The sequence below is a fragment of the Telopea speciosissima genome, chromosome 5 (assembly GCF_018873765.1).
Source record: "Telopea speciosissima isolate NSW1024214 ecotype Mountain lineage chromosome 5, Tspe_v1, whole genome shotgun sequence".
NCBI lineage: Eukaryota > Viridiplantae > Streptophyta > Magnoliopsida > Proteales > Proteaceae > Telopea > Telopea speciosissima.
Genome location: NC_057920.1, coordinates 58,818,065 through 58,824,064, shown reverse-complemented (window position 1 = coordinate 58,824,064; position 6,000 = coordinate 58,818,065).

The window sequence follows — 6,000 nt, the reverse complement described above, 5'->3', positions numbered from 1 at the left end:
AGAGGCTATGCAGGATGAGTTATTGTCTATGGATAACAATAAGGTTTGGGAATTAGTTGATCTTCCAGAAGGTTGTGCACCTATAGGCTCCAAATGGGTGTACAAAACTAAGACTGATTCTCGTGGTAGAGTTGAGCGTCACAAGGCCAGGTTGGTAGCAAAAGGATTCATACAGAAGGAAGGTGTAGACTTCCATGAGACCTTTTCCCCAGTGTCAACAAAAGATTCTTTCAGAATTATCATGGCACTTGTAGCTCATTATGACCTAGAGTTACACCAGATGGATGTTAAAACGGTATTCCTGAATGGAGATCTTGCAGAGGATGTTTACATGGTTCAGCCAGAAGGTTTTGGGATTGCAGGGAATGAGAGGAAAGTTTGCAAGCTGAAGAAGTCTCTATATGGTTTGAAACAAGCCTCAAGACAGTGGTACCTCAAATTTCATGAAGTGGTAGTCTCTTTTGGGTTTTCTGAAAACCCTGTAGATCATTGTATCTTCCTGAATGTCAGTGGGAGTAAGTTCATCATTCTGGTGTTGTATGTTGATGATATCTTACTGGCATGTAGTGACATGACGTTGTTACTTGAGACGAAGAGTTTTCTATCGGCAAGTTTTGAAATGAAGGACATGGGTGAGGCCAATTTTGTCCTTGGTGTTGAGATCAAGCGTGACAGGAAGAGGGGATTTTTAGGGCTGTCTTAAAAGGCTTATATTGAGAGGGTTCTCAAAAGGTTTAATATGTCTACTTGTTCAGCTGGTGATGTGCCAATCAGCAAGGGAGACAGGCTGAACAAGCAACAGTGCCCTAGAAATGACATTGAGAGGAGTTGCATGGCTGACAAACCCTACGCTTCTGTAGTAGGGAGTCTGATGTATGCACAGGTTTGTACTCACCCGGATATAGCCTTTGCAGTCAGTGTTTTAGGACGATTCCAGTCTGGTCCTGATTTAGCACATTGGACGGTAGCAAAGAAGATCATGAGGTACTTGCAGAAGACCAAGGATCATTTGCTAGTCTACAGCAGGGGTGACCCACTCTAGAGGTTGTGGGGTTTTCTGATGCTGACTATGGAGGATGCACTGATGACTTGAAATCTACTTCTGGTTACATCTTCAAGATGGTGGGTGGTGCCATCTCTTGGAAGAGTGCCAAGCAGTCCATCTTGGCATCCTCTACTATGCAAGCAGAGTTCATTGCTCTTTTCGAAGCTACAAGGCAAGTTATCTGGCTCAGGGGCTTCATCTCAGAGTTGAGGGTCGTAGATTCCATAGCTAGACCCATGGTATTGTATTGTGACAACACCTCAGCAGTTTGCTTCTCCAAGAACAACAAGAAGTCTGCAGGTTCCAAGCACATTGAGATAAAATATCTCATGGTGAGAGAAAAAGTCAATGAGAGACAGATTATTGTGGAGCACATTGTGATTGACAACATGTTGGCAGATTCTTTGACGAAGGCGTTGCCAGTGGGAGTGTTCAGGAAACATATTTCTTGTATGGGTGTTGTTGAGTCTTTTGACATGGTTATCTAGTAGGAGTCCTGTATTGGTTTGTCCTTATTTTTATCTTTTAGATGTCTATATGAGCATTGTTATTTATTTTATATATGTGTTATCTTGCTCATTTGCACATGTGTGACTTGTTTTGATTCATTAATCTGATATATCAGTTATAGGCGGCTTGCCAAAGTTATAGGCGATTTATCAAAGTTACAGGCGGTTTGCCAAAGTTCGATATTAACCCAAGGTTATGACGGTTTGCCCAAGTATTGGTTAATATCAAAGTATGTGCCTACAAGGTTGTTCAAGGCACTTTGATTTTATAATCAGATATAGGACCTAAATGAAGTTTCAGCTTCATAGTTACACATCTCAAAGCGGTTTATTTGACAAGTATGCCATGTTCGTGATGATAGAAAGTTGTATACCGTATATTGAGGTATATCTTCTGCTATTATTCAACATGGTATGTTGTTGAGTAAATCAACATTGTGACATATAAAGGTAGAGGGATTCCATGGCCACATTTATTGATATGGTCTCAGTAATTAATCTAGCCCAAGTAGGAGATTGTAAGAAATTTCTAATTAATTGTGGGCTTAATTAACTATTTGGACCGATCAATTGAGGGGGATCCTACTACTGGAGCTGGTTCAAGCATGTCACCCGATTTTAATTGGGATGGGTCAGCCCTAGCCCATTGTGAAAGTGGGTTAGGGTTTTGGGACAATATTTTTATAAATACTAATCAGGAGGGTCCCTGTAGTCACGTTACTTCACTTTCCTATTTCTCCCACAAGAGAAGGGTGTTAACAGTAAGAACGGGAGACTGCAGAAGATCCCTTCACGTTTATTGGTCTAAGGCTGCAAATTAAAGGAGGAGATTTTTATTGGGTATTCTATTATTATTCTTCGACAACATACAAAGGTGAAAGGTACAATTCCTCTCCTTCTATTTCCATCACTATTGTATTTTAAGGTTTCATATGGGCATGATAGTGATAGGATTTATCACTGTATATCTATGAACTAACAAAGGCAACGTTTTAAATGGGGTCTGTGAAAACCCCTAACATTCCAAGAAACGATATGTATGATAACAAATGAGAAAATTATAAGCAAAAAAAAAAAGAATAAGCATAGATCAAACAAAACTAAGAATAGACAGAAATAGATACGTTTAAAGATAAAGAGGAAAAGTAAAAGGAAAAGATTGGGAGTTCACAATTACAAAACATCATGGAACAAGGCTTTTATAATTATGAGAAAAGATATATAGAGATTGATATGCTTAATAGAATAGTGAATAGAACATTAAACAAATCAACAAAATGGAAGTAGAAACAAAATGATGTTACCTGGTTTGGGGAAGAGATGTGCCCCTTCTCCTCAAAGTACTCCTCTTTACTAGCTCGCGTAGATGCTTGCGAACGAAAAGAAGTGGACTTCTCTTAACTATGAGGCTCACCTTTTAGCCTCTTATGTTTAGGGATGTAAACGGATCGGATTCGGCTTGGACAATGCTATATCTGCATCCGCATCTGATTAGCTTTTGGACGGATTCGGATAGTGCTAAACGGATACAGACACGGATATGGATCGAATATTTTATCTGTTTACATGTAAATATAGCTTTTCGGATAGCTATACCCTATTCGTATCCGCATCCGTGTAGCTTTTGGACGGATTCAGATAGTGCTAAACGGATACGAAAACGAATTTCGATTATTCATTTACACCCCTACTTATGTTGTTTAGATGATGTTTTCTAGGGTCCGGTGGATTCACCTGCCCTCTTTCTTTATAACTTTCTCCCTCTTGGTGGGTTTACTCATCAGGATAATTCTTCTTAGTAAAATGTTTTCATTTTTTTATTTTTTTTTGCAAAAACCCACTATGGGGCCAAATAAGGGACCCACTAAGGGATCAGATAGTGGACCCACTAAAGGGCCAAAAGGAGGGAAAATTATCGCCCTCAGTACTGGGGGAGGTCAAGTGCGCATCATGCGACTGGGGCACCGCCCATGTGTGCACAATGGGCCCAGTCGCACGATGGCACTTGCCATAAAGATCCCAAAAGGAGGGCAAGAGGCCACTTATTATTAGGCTAGAAAATACTTACTACTATACTAAGTGGATGGGGGTAGGAGTAGAACTCTCAACCCCCTAGATTTGCACTACTCACCACTGGGTGGATGTCACCACTGCGCCATAGATGTTTCCCATCTGGATATAGCATGAAGCCTCAGGAGTCGAGGCATGCAATTTCGGTTGGTAAAAGAAAGAAAAATAAAAAAGGTAAATTATACGTCACCTCCTGGTTTTCAAACGAAACTCAAATCACCTTCTGGTTTTTGAAAATACTTTTCATCCTTCCCCCTCTACAGTAACGGTGATAGTCTGTTGTTAGTCATTGATGTGAAATGACTATTTTACCCTTGTACTAAAACATTAGAATTAAATTTATAATATTACCCTTCAAAATCTATGTTTGGATGTCAAGGGTAGTTTAAGGATTTAAATTTATTTAACTGACTGACATCATCACTTAACAGTATAAAACTAATGGTAGGGACTAATCTATCATTTTGGGGTCTAATACAGGGGGTGATTTGAGTATTTTTAAAAACTAGTGGGTGATTTGAGTTTCGTTTGAAAACTAGGGGTGATGTGTAATTTACCCAAATTAAAAGGCTACGTCGGATGTGATTCATAGATTCCAAGAGGTGTTATGTTGGAAATTCATGAAATTTGTATACCATTATGAATTCGCAATATTATTTTCTAAAAATTTTGTCCATCAACATGCACCACCTTACTGTCAAATGATGGTTTGTTTGCATGGTACAAATATCTAAAAAGCCCATTGGTACCATTCGAAAGACTCATCACTGTTGACGGTCTATGTAGATAAAAAGAAGGTATCAAGAAAGAGCCAATAATTATCACCTCCAATTCACGGGCACCTCCAATTTCTTCAATTCCTTTAATAGAGTGGAGTGGATCCCATTTTGGGCAGGAGGTAGAGGTGGTTATTTCCGCTCCTATGTGAGAAATTGGAGGAATTGAAGGGGGCAACGAATTGGAGGGGATAATGATTCAGAAAGAGAAGGGAATTGAGTTTTAACTTAGGTAATGCGGGGGTAAAATAAAATTTGAAATTAATTTAATTTAATATTCAAAATTCAAACTTATTGGGGGGGGGGGGGGGGATAGTTGTATCATTTTATTGGCTCTGATAATCCGAAACTGGTGAAAAGTGAGTCAATAGAAAATTTGTCTTTTAAGGACATTAAGGATGGGGTAATTAAGAGATTTTTATAGATTTATCTTATGATAAACTCTTATATATTTACCCCCAAAAAAATTTAAAATATGACTTTTTGTAATCTTGGTCAATAGAAATTTATTAATATTAATAAAAACTCAAAAACAAATTGAATAATTAAAGGGATACTAGAGAAAATATTGGCCTTTTTTGTTTTTCAGTCCATGGAACATAGAATTCGCTAATAGATAGGTTTTAATTTCCTCCATGTATTGTTGAGTCAAAGTTGTGTTTAAGAAATACTCTGTTGCATGTTCAAATGGCATATTAGCATAAAAAACATACGAAATTTGAAAGGGATAGTGTTTCTTGTCTGGAAGTGTATACTACGATGGTAGGAAACACCCACTCAAAACCCGAACCCTGATCCTCTACTGCTGAGCTGCCCGACAAGACCCTACTACCAAGATACAGCAAGGCGGGGAATGACCGCCTTACCCCTACCCGAACGCCTTGCCTGAGTGGGGTAATGCGATCATTTACCGCCTTGTTGTCTTGGCAGTACGGTTCTGCCGGGCAGCTTGGCAATAGAGGATTCAAATTGCTCAAAACCCACTTTGGTATAACTAAAAGGTTTTAAAATTTTGGGTATTACAAGGAAACCTCGCACACCATATCAGAAACAATCCAAACCCCTCCAAGTGAAGCTGATAAGATTGTCAATTTTGGAGTGGAACTAGTTAGTCAGTTTGGTAGTAGCTATTAATGTGATGTGTATTTTGGAATCGAAACCAACCGAACCAAACCAAATAACTAGTTAGAATTGATTAGGAATCAATTATGGGGGTTTAGGGTTTTCACTCACCATTCTCTCTCTTGGCTCAAGCGTACCCATAATAATTGGTCATCCAGTCCATGGGCATTATATTTTATAGATCTTTGTCAAAAATTATAAGAGATAGAGTATGGGTTCAATATATGGACTAAAAATAACTATGTTTAAATCATCTAGCCTTTGGATAAATTAAGGACCATTTAACAACAATCATAACCTTATCCCAATTAAATGGGGTCGACTACATGGATCCGAAGAGGTCATGACAATAATAAAAATAATAGCAATAGAAGGAAGTAAAAAGGTAAAAAGAGGCTTAAAAAAATAAAATAAAATAAAGAGCAAATTACATGCACCCCTGATGTTTGAAACAATAACACCACCTCCCGTTGTTTCA